Raw genomic sequence first — 14966 nt, 5'->3', positions numbered from 1 at the left:
TAGCCATTCTGACTGGGGTGAGGTGATAGCTCATTGCGGTTTTTATTTGCATTTCTCTGATGATTAGTGATGCTGAGCATTTTTTCAAATGTCTATTTGCCATTTGTATGTCCTCTTTGGAGAAATGTCTCTTCAGGTCCTCTGCCCATTTTTCAATTGGGTTGTTTGTTTTTTTGTTGTTGAGTTGCATGAGTTTCTTGTATATTTTGGATATTAACCCCTTATCGGAGGCACTGTTTGCAAAAATCTTCTTCCATTCAGTTGGTTGCCTCTTTATTTTGTCGATGGTTTCTTTTGCTGTGCAGAAGTTTTTAAGTTTCATGTAGTCCCATAAAGTTATTTTAGCTTTTACTTCCATTGCCTTTGGAGTCAAATTCATAAAATGCTCTTTGAACCCAAAGTCCATAAGTTTAGTACCTATGTTTTCTTCTATGCAGTTTATTGCGTCAGGTCTTATGCTTAAGTCTTTGATCCATTTTGAATTAATTTTGGTACATGGTGACAGATAGCAGTCCAGTTTCATTCTTTTGCACGTGGCTTTCCAATTCTGCCAGCACCATTTATTGAAGAGGCTGTCTTTACTCCATTGTATGTTTTTAGCTTCTTTGTCAAAAATTATCTGTCCATATTTATGTGGTTTTATTTCTGGGTTCTCAATTCTATTCCATTGGTCTATGTGTCTGTTTTTCTGCCAATACCATGCTGTTTTGATTGTTGTAGCCCTGTAGTACAAGCTAAAGTCAGGGAGTGTGATACCTCCAGTATTGTTCTTTTTTCTTAAGATGGCTTTGGCTATTCAGGGTCTTTTGTGGTTCCAAACAAATCTGATGATTTTTTGTTCTATTTCTTTAAAAAATGTCATTGGGATTTTGATGGGGATTGCATTAAATCTGTATATTGCTTTGGGTAATATGGCCATTTTAACTATGTTGATTCTTCCAATCCATGAGCACGGAATGTCTTTCCATTTCTTTGTGTCTTCTTCAATTTCTTTCAAAAATGTCTTATAGTTTTCAGCATATAGATCCTTCACATCCTTGGTTAAGTTTATTCCTAGGTATTTTATTCTTTTTGCTGCAATTGGAAAAGGAATTGTTTTTTGTATTTCTTTTTCTGAGATTTCATTGTTAGTATATAGGAATGCAATGGACTTTTGTACGTTGATTTTTGTAGCCAGCAACTTTACTGTATTTGTTGATTGTTTCTAATAGCGTTTTGGTAGAGTCTTTAGGGTTTTCTATGTATAGCATCATGTCATCTGCAAAAGGTGACAATTTAACTTCTTCATTCCCAATTTGGATGCCTTTTATTTCTTTCTCTTACCTGATTGCTCTGGCGAGGACTTTCAACACTATGTTGAAAAGCAGAGGTGATAGGGGACAGCCCTGTCGTGTTCCTGAATGTAGAGCAAAGGGCTTCAGCTTTTCACCATTAATTATGAGATTAGCTGAGGGCTTGTCATATATGGCCTTTATTATGTTAAGGTATTTTCCTTCTATGCCTATTTTATTAAGTGTTTTAATCATAAATGGATGTTGTATCTTGTCAAATGCTTTTTCTGCATCAATTGTTATAATCATATGATTTTTGTCCTTTATTTTGTTTATGTGATGTATCACATTGATGGATTTGCATATGTTGAACCATCCTTGTGCCCCGGGGATGAACCCCACTTTGTCGTGATGAATGATCTTTTTCATGCATTGTTGTATTCGATTTGCTAGAATTTTATTTAGGATTTTTGCATCTGTATTCATCAGAGATATTGGTCTGTAGTTTTCTTTTCTTGTGTTGTCCTTACCAGGTTTTGGTATCAGGATAATGTTGGCCTCATAAAATGAGTTAGGGAGTACTGTCTCTTCTTCAATTTTTTGGAAGAGTTTGAGCAGGATTGGTATTAGATCCTCTTTGAAGGTTTGGTAGAATTCACTAGTGAAGCCATCTGGTCCCAGACTTTTGCTTTTGGGAAGGTTTTGGATGACTGATTCAATTTCATTACTGGTGATCAGTCTGTTTAGATTTTCCAGTTCTTCATGGTTCAGCCTTGGAAGGCTATATGTTTCTAAGAAGTTGTCCGTTTCTTCTAGATTATTGAATTTGGTGGCATATAGTCCTACATAGTATTCTTGGATGATCCTTTGTATTTCTGTGGTGTCCGTGATAACTTCCCCTTTTTCATTTCTGATTTTGCTAATTAGTGTCTTCTCTCTTTTTATCTTAGTGAGTCTAGCGAACGGTTTGTCAATTTTGTTAATCTTTTCAAAGAACCAGTTCTTTGTCACATTAATTTTTTTTATTGTCTTTTTGTTCTCTATTTCATTTAGTTCTGCTCTGATTTTTGTTATTTCCTTTCTTCTGCTGACCTTGGGTTTCACTTGTTCTTCTTTTTCTAGTTCTTTAAGGTGTAACATGAAGTTATTTATTTGGGATTTTTCTTGTTTCTTGAGATAAGCCTGTAATGATATAAATTTCCCTCTTAAAACTGCTTTTGCTGCATCCCAAAAATTTTGGTAGGATGCATTTTCATTTGTCATTGGTTTCTATGTATCTTTTGATCTCTCCTCTAATTTCTTCTTTGACCCAGTCATTCTTTAAAAGTATGTTGTTTAATCTCCATGTATTTGTGTTTTTTCCTGCTTTCTTTTTGCAGTTGATATGCAATTTCAAAGCCTTGTGATCAGAGAATATGCTGGGTATGATTTCAATCTTCTTAATTAGGGCTGCTATTTCGTTATTTATTTTCTGTTTGGATGATCTATCCATAGCTGTCAGTGATGTATTTAGATCCCCTAGTATAATTGTGTTTTGGTCAATTTCTCCCTTTAGTTCTCTTAGGAGTTGCTTGGTACATTTCGGTGCTCCCTGATTGGGGGCATAAATATTGATGACTGTTACGTCTTCTTGTTGTATAGTCCCCTTTACCATTATGAAATGTCCATCTTTGTCTCTTGTTATCTTTTTCACCCTGAAGTCTGTTTCATCTGATATCATTATGGCTACACCTGATTTTCTCTGGGTACCATTTGCTTAGAGTGTCAATTTCCACCCTTTCACTTTGAGTCTATGCTTGTCCTTGTAGCTGAGATGTGTCTCTTGGAGACAGCATATGGTTGGGTTTAGTTTTTTGATCCAATCTGCTACTCTGTGCCTCTTTATTGGTGAGTTCAGTCCATTTACATTTAAGGTGATTATTGATATGTGAGAATTTCCTGTCATTCTATCTTTAGTTTTCTGGTAAGGCTGTGTCTCCATTGTTTCTTTGCCTTTTTGTTCTTGTCTGTTATTTCTGTATGGTGGTATTCTATGATGTTTCCCTCTGTTTCTTTTTTTTATTACAGTATATATTTCAGTTCTGGATTTTTCTTGAGTGCTTACCCTTAAGTTTAAATAAAAGGAAGTTTGATATTTTCTTTAGCACGCTTACTTTCTCCCTTCCCATATTCCAGTTCAGGCCTTTACTCTCCCCCTTTTTATGTTTTCGTTGCCACAAATTGTCCCTGTTGATGGCGGTCGAATAGCCTCCTTTAGTATTTCTTGTAGTGCAGGTCATGTATTAGAAAATTCCCTCAGCTTCTGTATGTCAGGAAAGGTCTTTATTCCTCCTTCATATCTAAAGGATATCTTTGCTGGACACATTATTCTTGGCTCATAATTTCTCTCTTTCAATAGTTTGAATATTTGGTTCCACTCCCTCCTGGCTTGTAGAGTTTCTGCTGAGAAATCTGCTGATAATCTAATGGGCTTTCCTTTGTAGGTTACCGTCTTCTTTTCCCTGGTTGCCTTGAGGATTCTTTCTTTGTCATTGATTTTAGACAGCTTCAATACAATGTGCCTTGGAGAAGGCCTGTTGGGATTGAGGTAATTAGGTGTTCTATTTGCTTCTTGGATTCGAGGATCCAGTTCTGTCCACAAGTTTGGGAAGTTCTCATCAACAATTTGTTTGAATATATTCTCTGTTCTCTTCTCTCTTTCTTCTCCTTCTTGTATGCCCATTATTCTTATACTGTTCCTTCTGATGGAGCCACAAAGTTCTTGTAGAGTTCTTTCATTTCTTTTAAGTCTCAAGTCTCTTTCTTCTTCCATCTGTGTAATTTCCAGGTTTCTACCTTCAATGTCACTGATTCTTTCCTCCATCTGGTCAACTCTACTACCTAAGCTGGTTATTTCATTCTTAATTTCTTCTATTGAATTCTTAATCTCCAGAAATTCTATTTGGTTCTTTTTTAAAATTTCAATCTCTTTCGTAAAATTCTCATGTTGTTCTTTGATTGTGTTTCTGAGTTCATTAAACTGCCTTTCTGTGTTTTCTTGCATCTCGTTGAGTTTTTTCAGAACTGCAATCTTGAATTCTCTGTCGTTTAAGTCACATATTTCCATATCTTTAAGTTCCTTTTCTGGAGACTTTTCACTTTCTTTCTGAGCTGTCTTGTTGCCTTGGTTGTTCATGGCAATTACTGATTAATTATTTCTCTTCCTAGACATCTACAGGAGTGGCTTCTGCAACAGGTTGATAGGAAGAGGTCTTTCTTTTGTTTTTTAGTACTTGTTGGTAGAATGTTTTATTTTCTCTCCAACTGCAGCCTTTTTTTTCTCTCACACGGTAGTGCTGTTTTCTCTGCACTATTTCAACTTCTCATACGATGGGGGGATTCCCTGGGAGATGGGCTTCTCCTCTGTTAATAGTTCGCTTGGGTCACAGGGCGCAATGTCCGTGTGGGTATGCGGAGAGCTTTTGAAGTTCCAAAGCTCTTCCTGCACCAGATTCAGAGCCTGTATGTTTCAGCAGTTCTGTTTACTCCTGCAGGGATCCGCCCAGATAGGTGGGGCCAGGGGCAGGGTGAGTTATGAGGGTGGCCCAGAGCAATGGCTGCGACCACCCCCACATCCGGTCCTGCTTCCACAGCTCCCTCCCCTTTGCCAGAACTAGTTAGGCTGTGAATCTGTCTGCGGACCACAGTTCTCAGAACCGCAAATGTTCTGTTCTTTTGATCTGACACTGCTACTGTTCTGCTTCCAGCACCAGGCAGGTGGGGGCAGGGCGAGCTCTGGGAGGGTGGGGAGGGGACGGCTAGTCTCAGTGCCTAAGGCTTCCGTTCTCTGCTCAGCAGTGAGGGCTTAAACCACCGTTTTCAGCCGTCTTCCCTCAGTCTTTTCTCCGAGGTCTCTGCCGTGAGCGTTGGGTTCAGCCGTGTTATATGCGCCCACTCAGCCCTGTGGGCCATAAGCAGAGCCCCAGCAGTCCGAGTTCTTCTCTCTCCCGCAGCTGCAGCGAGCTCAGAGCACTGAGCTAGGTCTGCGTCCTGCGCCCGCCCGCGGGGCTCCGTCTCTGCACTTCTCCCTTCCCTTCTTCCCCGCTCATGTGATTCGCCCACCTTTCAGTGAATTCAGTAGTGGGCCTCTTCGTCTTGCCTGTCTGCTGTGCAGGGAGTCCTTTGTGGAGTTATAGTTGTTCGATTAGTTGTAAATTCCAGGGGAGCTTTACAGAGGCTCACCTCACGCCACCATTTTGATGACCGCATTTTGCATATTTTCATCTCATTTGTTCCATACAATCATTCTGTGAGGTAGATGAGTTCCCAAATTTACGGATGGAACACCAAGATACACAGATGCAAAGATGCTCTACAAGGCCTCAGAGCTAGTTAAGCCACAAAGCCAAGATTCTACCCCTGCCATCTCTCAGGCAGTCAGTCCACTTGTTCAAAAAGAGATTTTGAATCACCTCCCCCATTCTGAAAGTTCTCAGACATCATGTTCAATAGTTTTGTCCCTCAATGGCTGCTCCATCAGCATATCGAGCAGCCATACTAACAACCCTGTGCGTTCACAGTGTCACAGTACTGGAGCTGCAGCAATCTCAGAGGCTGAACCTTCCTGTCCCCCACCTAATGCCAGAATCCCCATCACCTTCATGGCCCGCAGATGGGAACCTAAGCTCTGCTAGGACTCAAGGCCATGGTTTTCTGGTGGCTCTAAATGTTAGGCCGTATTATCCTTGATATTGACCTGACATTGCCTGTCTGTGATTTTCACCCAGTAGTAAAGGCCTGCTTGTTAGCTCAGCCTTTCCAGATACAAAGTCATCTTCCTCCACTCAAGTCCTTTCACTGTAAGGTAACCCCATCTGCTCAGCCACCCAGACTGGAAATTTGGAGCCAGCTTCCATGTTTTATTCACATCACCATCATATTCCTGAGTGGACAAACCCTGGCTTTCCCACCTCTGCACAGCTGCCCCGTCCCTCCCTCCCACCACTGCACAATGCTCCATCCTCTCCATTTCTCTCCCAGACTCTTTCAGGAGCTTCAAAACTGCTCTTCCTGTCTTGGATCCTTCATCTACTGGTCCCATCCCTTATCTGTTTGGAACCCTTACTGTATAATGCTAATGTCCAAGGCTCTCCATGACTGACCACTGCCTACCCCTCAAAACATGGCAGTCCCATATCTACCCCTGACCCCTGACCAGTGCCTGAAGGACTCAGATTCTTGTCATACCTGGGTGCCTTCATACATGCTGGTCCCTTGGCCTGGAATGTCTACATTCTACATTAATCAAAATTGGCTTCATGTCCCAAGGCTCAGCTTATAACCGCCATTCTTTAAAATTTTTCCAATGAGGATTGACTTTTCTACACACCCCTGACAGTGGATTCCTTATCTGCTATAGCGCTTGGTTTCTTTTTCTTGCTATGAAATCTGTCTCCCTGCCTAGACTGTAAGCTTTTCCTTGGAACCACATCTTGTCATATCTGTATTCCTCAACAGCCTGGGTGCTGAATTTTGTAAATAAATTTTTTGAAAATAGATAAATGTTGAATGAACACATTTATTTACCAACAAAAGACCAATAAATGTTGAATCAAACTGGTCCTAATTTTGTACCAGACAACTGCCAAGGCTGAGCCCAGGTCTTCCTCTATATACTACATTTGCCTGAATGTAAGCGATCCCAACGGCTATCTCCTATAATGGGGGCATCCTTGATTTTTTCTTCCTGCTGGCTGGACTGAGGACATCCTAGCTGGAGACCCAGCGGTCACACTGAACCATAAAGCACCATGAAGGGGAAGCCATGCTTCATGGTAAAAGCAGTGAGGCACAGGAGTGTAGTTCTTGGATCTGCTCCCACTTTGGACTCACTGCCTTCAGACTTCTAGAATATACAAAACAGAAATAAACTTCCTTCTTGAAGCCACTGTCACTTCAGTCTTTTTCTGTAACTTGGAATTGAACACAATCCTAATTAATAGACTGTTTCTAAGTCTGTCCTATTGAATCCATCAGGCACTAGCACTGAATTCAGTCTTCCCAATACAATATCATGCTTCTCATGCTCCTGCTCAACTGTCAGTGACTTCCACATATCACATAGGATAAAATCTACATTCCTCAGTTTAGTAGTCAAAGCCCCCTAATCTGTTCCTGTGTTACATGCTAAACTTAACAAGTCCACCCACCTACCCCACCAACATCACACACACACACACACACACACACACACACACACACACACACAGACACACTCATTAACCCTCCATTCCAGCCATGTAGCTCCATACAATCTCTCTTATGCTCTGGTGGTGGATTGAGTTATGACAACGGAGATATGGGTAGGTGAATACCTTATGTGGCAAAGGGTACTTTGCAGATATGATTAAGTTAAGGATCTTGAGATGGAGAAATTAGCCTGGATTATCCAAGTAGACCCAATGTACTCACAAGGATCTTTATGAGAGAGAGAAGAAGAAGCAGGGGAGAGAAAGAGGAGGAGGGTAAGGGGGAAAAAGGGGAAAAGTGAGAGGGGGAGGAGGAGACTGGAAGATGGAAGAAGAGACTAGGGACCAAGTAACAGAGGAAGCTGTTAGAAGCCAGAAAAGGCAAAGGAACAGATTTTTCCCTAGAGCCTCCAGAAGTAACAGAAGCCCAGCCAACACCTTGATTTTAGCCCAGTAAGACCTATTTCAGACTTCTGACCTCCAGAACTGTAAGATAATAAATTTGCATTGTTTTTAAGCACTGAGTGTGTGGTAATTTGTTAAAGCAACCATAGGAAACTAATACAATAACCAAAAATAGCAATGGAGGATTCCAGTGAGGAGTGAGCCACACTCTCCAACAGTAGATAAATGTTCCTCTGAAAATATTATCAGAACTTTCCAAAAATGCTAGGTGGTGCACCTGCTCAGCCACTGACTTTACATGCAAATATTTTGGTTAAAATTTCAGTTTCAAACAACTCATTCTGAACATTACTACATCCTACACATTGGTGGATTCATTCATATTAATTACCTCATTTAACTTTTACAACAACCCTATGTCATAGATAGTATCGTGTCCATTTGATGGATGATATAACTGAGGCTCAGATAATATTGAGCACTTATTCAGAGCTAGGCACTATGCTAAGCACTTCATGTGTGTTAACTAATTTGATTCTTCCCAAAAATCCCATTTCCCATTTACAGATGAGGAAACTGAGGCACAGAGAGTTTGAGTAATTTCTCAAAATCCTTACAGATGGTGAGTGGCGGGGCTGAGACTGGAACCCATGTGCTTCAGGTGCCAAGATCAGTGTGCTCTGGGTTGTACCCCCACTACCTCTCATCACTGTCATCCTCATGACCACCACCGTATTACTGACAACAGCCCAGCCCTGCCTTTCTCTCTGAGTCCCCTTCAGGATCCTGATGGGTAAGGCAGGGGTGGCTGTCTGCCGAGCCACATGACAGCGTTCAAAAATGACCTCACGGGCTGGAGTTCCAAGTGGCAACTGGTCACTTGGAAGGGCCTCCCTGAAACTGCTTACTAGAAACTGTGATGACGTGCTCCACTCTCAACTTGGCACTTCAGCCTTCTTCTTACCCTGACTCTCCTGAGTTATTTCTATATGCACATTAAACAGGGGAGCCCTCCTGAGCTTCCCTAAGGATGGAGAGTCCCAAGAAAGTGCTCTGTCGACCACACATGTGCCACAGACTAGAGGCAGCAAGTCCAGAGGAAAGCACTAGAGACTCTCACACCTACTCAACTGGTTTTAAACTCAACTGCTCACCCCTGAGTCCTCCCACGTCCTCTCTCACTGCCTGTTCAACTTCACACCCAACACCTTGTACAGGCCAGGTTTACACCCACCATACCTCTTCAGCCTGCTTGTCCTGAGACCTAAGACTGTTTCTACCCCTTTCTCCATCCTCACTCCCCTCTCACCCTGTGTGTTCTCTTAGGCACCAGTCAGAGCTGTTTCTTGGCAAACCATGGGATTTTTTTCCAGAACCTCCAATGACTGTCTTATTCCTTCTCTGTCTCTCAAGGAGCAATCATCTATTTCCTTTTCTTTAAATCTTGGGCCTCATTTCAACTACCTCTTGCTGATAGAGATATATGGTATTTGCTGATAGGAGCTTCAGGCATGAAACCATCTAAGGGTATCTCTACTATAGTACCTCTAGCAAGTGAGCTCAGGCCTCAGTGGCTCCAGCTTGCTTGGGCCTGGGCTCTAGAAGCAAGGAAGCTTGCAGCCCTCATTTGGAGAAAAGAGAAGCCTGGCAACTGGGGGACCTGAGACTGAATTCTACTGGCAGGAATAAAAGTATGAACAGATAGGGAAATAGAAGGTGAAGAGCCACGTCCCTATTTTCTCAGTGAGGGATCTATCGTAAGGGACCAAGCTTCAGGGGCTGAAACTTTCCAGACCATCAACCCATCTTGGTATCTTGACATGATTTTATGAGGCTGTCCCTTTGAAAGCAGGCAGGGAGAACTGTGCAGGAATGGACTCTTAAATGGAAAACTCCAGTTAAATACATGCTGATTGTCGTGCGGGGCGGCCTGCGGGGTCTCTGCTCCCACTCCCCACACAAGATCGCAGGATGTGGCTAGGCCAAAAAAGAACACCCATGGAGCCATAGGTAGGGTCATACCTTATAGTCTCACTGGAGGCTGGATTCACACGACGTGCGACCTGCTGTCCCTTATCTACCAACCGACAGACTCCCACTCCCCAGCGCAGCCGCAGCAGTTATGTCAGTGGCTAATTGGCTAACCAGCCACAGCCTACGGCCATCTACTACCCGAGCCAGTACCTTTCCACGTGAGGCCGAGAGCCTGGAAACTGCACTCCTGGCTCTGTACCCACACTGATTATCTTCCACCTTCTTGCATCCACAGAGAGGCTATCTTCCTGAGTTGGGGAGGAGATGACTGCTCACAGGAACTCCTTGTTTTTTCTGGAAAAACAGGTGATGGAACTCACCACCTAAGCTTAAGATGAACCTGGAACTGTTCTAGGGACTTTAATAATCCTCACAGCCCTGTAGGTTTATCATCCCTATTAAACAGATGAGAAAACTGAGGTGTGGGAATGGAGCCAGGAGTGCAGTTTCCAGGCTCTCGGCCTCACGTGGAAAGGTGCTGGCTCAGGTAGTAAATGGCCATCAATTGTGATTGGATGGCCATCAGCTGTGGCTAGTTGGCCGTCAGCTGTAACCAGTGAGCCACTGGCCACTAATATAACGGCTGTGGCTAGGCTAGCAGAAAATGGGGGCTAGCAAGAAGATGGTGGCTGAGCTAGCAAGAGCGGATTGCAGAGTCGGATGCCGCCAGCGAGAATATAGTGGTATGACTCCCCTATCTATGGCTCCGTGGGTGTTCCTGTTTGGCCTCACCATGTCCTGTGTTCTTATGTGGGGAGCGGGACCAGAGACCCCGCATAACACCCTGCATGACATGAGGGATAGAGTAGTTGGGTAACTCCAAGGTTACTAACCTAGACAACCTAGGAAGCACAATCCCAGAGCCCCTGCTCTTGACCACAGCCCCTGCAGCCTCTTAATTGTCTCCTGACCGCCCCACTTCTGGAAGGCCGATTAAATGCACTTAGTGCAGAGGCATCCCGCTCCCTGATTTACGACAACTGGGAACTTTGTCAGTTGGGTTTGTTCGGGGTAAGAGTATGTGTTCCTGAGGAGCTACCTCCCTGTGCTTCCAGTCCTGGAGATCATAACGAGAGAGGGTCTCCATTTTTCAGTCCTCTCCCCAAACCATCCTTGGGCTTTCTAGCAATTACCATAAAATGCCCTCCCCTTTCTTTCCTCCACAGTGGAGGGTAGCTGGAGCTTAAGCTGCCATAGAGAACCAAGAATAAAATCCAAACGACGCAGGCATTCAAATACCAGACCAAGGAGAGGTGGTGGCATCAATCTGGCTTGCCAGCTGAATAGGGCTCACACTAGCTAGATACCATCTCAACAACTCTCCCTTTCCCAGGTCGGTGGAGACCAGGTCTGGGTGTCTCCGACGCGGGGCACAGCGCCCCCACGGGGCACTCCGAGGTGGCTGCTGTGCCGTGCTCCCCGCGCCAGGAGCGGGTCCTGCTTTCCCCGCCAGGGGTGGCCTGACTTCTCCCTCAAGGGGTCGGGCACTGCGGCCCTCCCTGCCTCGTTCTATCCGGAGGAGTCGGACCGATGGGCCCCGGGGCGGGAGGGTCTCCTGGCTCTCGGGGCCGCGAGGAGCCGCAAGGGCTGGGGCGCGGACTGGGGCGCATACCGAAGGTCAGCGCCCGCGGGCGTCGGTCAACCCAAGCTCTGCCTACGTATCTGTCAGTCGGTTGGTATGTCTATCTGTGCCCTGGGGCAGCGGGGCCGTGCAGAGCCCCAGGGAAAGCGCACCTCGCTCACCTGCAGCAGCCGCCAGCGCCTGGAAAGCAAGACGGGGGCGCAGCCACCCGGGTCTTCCTCTTGGGCCTCCTCGCTGCGCCGAGAGCCGCGGCTATTCTCAGGGGCCGTTCGTGGGAGCCAAGCAAGAAGCCCGCGCCACTGCCGCTGTCTCCTCCTTAGCCGCCTCCTCCAAGTCCCATCCCCGAGCGCTCCCCTCGCTCGCTGGCTGCCTGGAAGGCTCCGGGCCAGAGCGGGCGGGCGAGCGGCCGGGAAGGCGGTGCCGTGGCGTACGGAAGGAGGGGTGTCCTCTTTGGGGATGGGAAAGGCGCGGAGAGGGAGCGGCCTCGGGTGGGGCCCCACCCTGCAGGCAGACCCGGGAGCTGGGCACCCTGGCTGTGCTTTTGCCTGCTGCCACCTGGCTCCTTCTGCAAGTCCAGGCGGGGATGGGACTCCAGGCGTCCGGAGCCGCAGGCTCAGAACTACAGGGAGCTTTGGGAGCTTGGTGGAGGGGGTGCAGAAAGGAAGAGAGCATCTCCAGGGGGAAGGGATGCAAGGCAGGGGTCCTATATGCTGAGTTTGGGGTCATGGTTGGCAGGAGGCATCCATTGAGGACGATGATGAAGAAAAAGTGGTGAGAACTGGGATAATTGGTGACAAGTGCCAGGAGCTGTCTTGGCCGTGCCTAGAACACAACACCAGTGAGAATTCATATTAACAGAGCGTCCACTGGCCAGATACCAGGCCCCGGATCGGGAGGGGAGTAGGATGCCAGGACACAAAGGAAACAGGATCCTACCCTAAAGGAGCCAAGAGTATCTAGTTCAGACAAGACTTTTGAAAGATGGGCAAAGACTTTGCAGTTTTGCGAAGTGGGAGAACAAGACCTTAGAGGTCCCCAGGGAGTTTTGGAGGGCTGCAGAAGATAGGATTGGTCAGTGGCAGGGAAAGGGCCTGTCATTGTCACTCTACCAGCTTTCCTTGCTCCTGGCCAGCTAAGGTGGCTGGGTTCTTCTGCACAACAGGCCAGGACATCTCCTAATAATGGCTCCAAAATTCTATTCCCAAACCATTAGCCACACACACACACAGCTCAGGTTTTAACAAGCTATGGGGGAGAGGCAGCTGAACTGAGTTAACCAGTTTCAAAACTTCTGAAAGTGCCAGTCTGATCATTTAAGTGCTCTTGACTGCCTTTACTCCTAACCATCACTTTTATTTGATGATAGTTGGTTTCTGGAACATGAAAAAAACACCATGTACATAATCAATTCTTCAGAAAAGCTCCAGGAGTGGGTAATTAAAATTCCAGCCATAAATCAAGGCATTAACATACTCAAGCCATGGGGCAATTCAGTGGTACCATCACGCCAAGAAAGAATCTTGGATTCACGTTCCCTTCCTCTGCACCTTAGGTTCACTGGGCAGTCTTGGCTTCCTGCACTGATCAGAAATTATTTCTTTGCATGTCCTTGGGAGGAGGTAGGTGGAGGTCAGAAAGCAGAGGAAAGTCTTCAGGAAATGTTTGGTCTCTGAAGTTTTGGATCCCACAGATGAAAATTCTTCCTGAGTCAGGGCCAGTGTAAATCCCCAAGGAGCTGGGGAAGTTTCTATGGAAACTTACATGTAAAATGTGCTGCCTTATTCCAAGACACCAGTATGATTCAGTAATTTACTAAGAAAACAATAGCAAATCTGAAATCTTTCCAAATTTTAGGAATTGTAATTTAGTAACTTGAGTCCAGTGACTATGGTGTATGACAACTAGAATGGGTGTGTTTTTTTTTTCCCCAGGGAGTTCTTTGGAATTCTTCAGAATAGGAAATCTTTGTATGAAGTATGCCTGGGGCCAAGTCAAATAGGTCAATGAGTTTTGTTCTACCTTGTAAAACGATCTTCAAGTATGCCAGGAAGAAAATGAAGCAAAAGTGAGCTCAATGTCCTGAAACATCAAGTCAGAAAAAACCATGCCTTAATTTCCCTATTACCTTCAGGGTGAATGCAAGTTAATGATAATAAAGGCTGGGGAAAGCCCAGATTTCCTTTTTCTACCAGAGACCCTGCTACTACCAGCTTAGTGTACAAAGAATCTTATTCAGAAATGTGAGGTTAAGATTTTCAGTTCTCATGTGGGCACTCAAGCAAACAGATGAGAATTAGGGTGTGTAGTATCTGAGTGTTCAAGAGTTAGTTAGAATTATTAACTGTTTAATTATACCTTGGTAGCTATACTGTGTTAAATTCTCAGTTCTCTGTCTCCACATGGGGTCTATTGTGGAGCAGGATTTGGTGGGGAGATCATTGTTTGATTCAGGCCTCACATTCATGAATAGTCTCAAATATAGACTTTTGACATAAGCATTCATTTGTTCCTTGTTAGCAAGAATTTTTTTATTTGTTTTATTTTGCTTCCTAGAGGGCAGATTGAAATGAGACTATCCAACAGAAAGGGGACCAGAGTGTAAGGAAAACGAAGAGCAGACAAGCTGGCTTACAGACCCATAGCCTAAAATGAATCCTGTACTGAATGAGGAGAAATGTAAAGTTCCAATGTTACCTCATTTGCAGTTTCACAAGGTGACTAATAATGGTTGAGTCCCATGTAAACTGTTGGAGCTCCTTTCTGTCATCGTCCCACTGGGCCAGCTGACAACTGGAGATATGGGCTTGAGAGGGGAGCATTGCACGTTGGTGGCTGAGTTTCCACTCCAGCCCAGAGTGGGGAACCCTCCTAGCTGGGGCAGTGCTCCCTTCTGAGTGCCCCATCAACATGGACAGCTGCTTTTGTGTCCAGAGGGTCCCCTTGAGGACAGGCTGGCTAATGGCACCATTGTCCCAGGTGAAATAATTTGTAAACAAATATATCATCCCACCTTGGAAAGACAGGATGAAAGTGATCAGGGAAAACCTATAGCAAGTCAAAAATTTGTTCAGGAAAACAATATGCATTTCAGAGAGATTTCAATGTTTACATGTGATCTTGAACTTGGACTGTTTGCTCCTGAGGGCAGGGATCAGGCTTTCTGCTTGTTTGCAGATAATTGCTCTATGCCATGCTGTGGAAGGAACTGGGCTATTGTGGATTTAACTAGAGTTTAGAGCCTTGTGGTGTTTGTGGAATTCAGGTTGATGAGGCTACCTTAAGGATGAGATAATAGGATGGAATGGGGAAGCTTAAGGCATAGGCAAGAGTGAGTGGAAACCTGACTTGTTTTCTTGGATATTGAAAGGTTGAAATACCACCTATCTCCCTGGAGACTAGTTTCCACTTTTGAAGCGGAGGGTGGACCTGCTATGTGTGGAAGCATCA

At 44.8% G+C, this 14966-nt stretch overlaps 1 protein-coding gene across 5 annotated transcripts in view; it reads right to left on the bottom strand.

Moving 5' to 3' along the window:
• Positions 1-11951, bottom strand: part of MATN2 (matrilin 2) — a 154349-nt gene extending 142398 nt beyond the window's left edge. For 4 of the 5 annotated variants that reach the window (XM_033126157.1, XM_033126160.1, XM_033126162.1 and 1 more), the window contains exon 1: positions 11681-11951. The gene's annotated coding sequence lies outside the window, so the exon portion shown is untranslated. Of the gene's footprint in view, positions 1-11671 lie in introns of all 5 variants that reach the window. The other variant, XM_033126158.1, reaches the window with a different exon arrangement.
• Positions 11952-14966: the final 3015 nt, after the last annotated feature.

This window comes from Rhinolophus ferrumequinum, chromosome 14 (assembly GCF_004115265.2).
Source record: "Rhinolophus ferrumequinum isolate MPI-CBG mRhiFer1 chromosome 14, mRhiFer1_v1.p, whole genome shotgun sequence".
Taxonomy (NCBI): domain Eukaryota; kingdom Metazoa; phylum Chordata; class Mammalia; order Chiroptera; family Rhinolophidae; genus Rhinolophus; species Rhinolophus ferrumequinum.
This window is presented reverse-complemented; position numbering and strand designations above follow the sequence as displayed.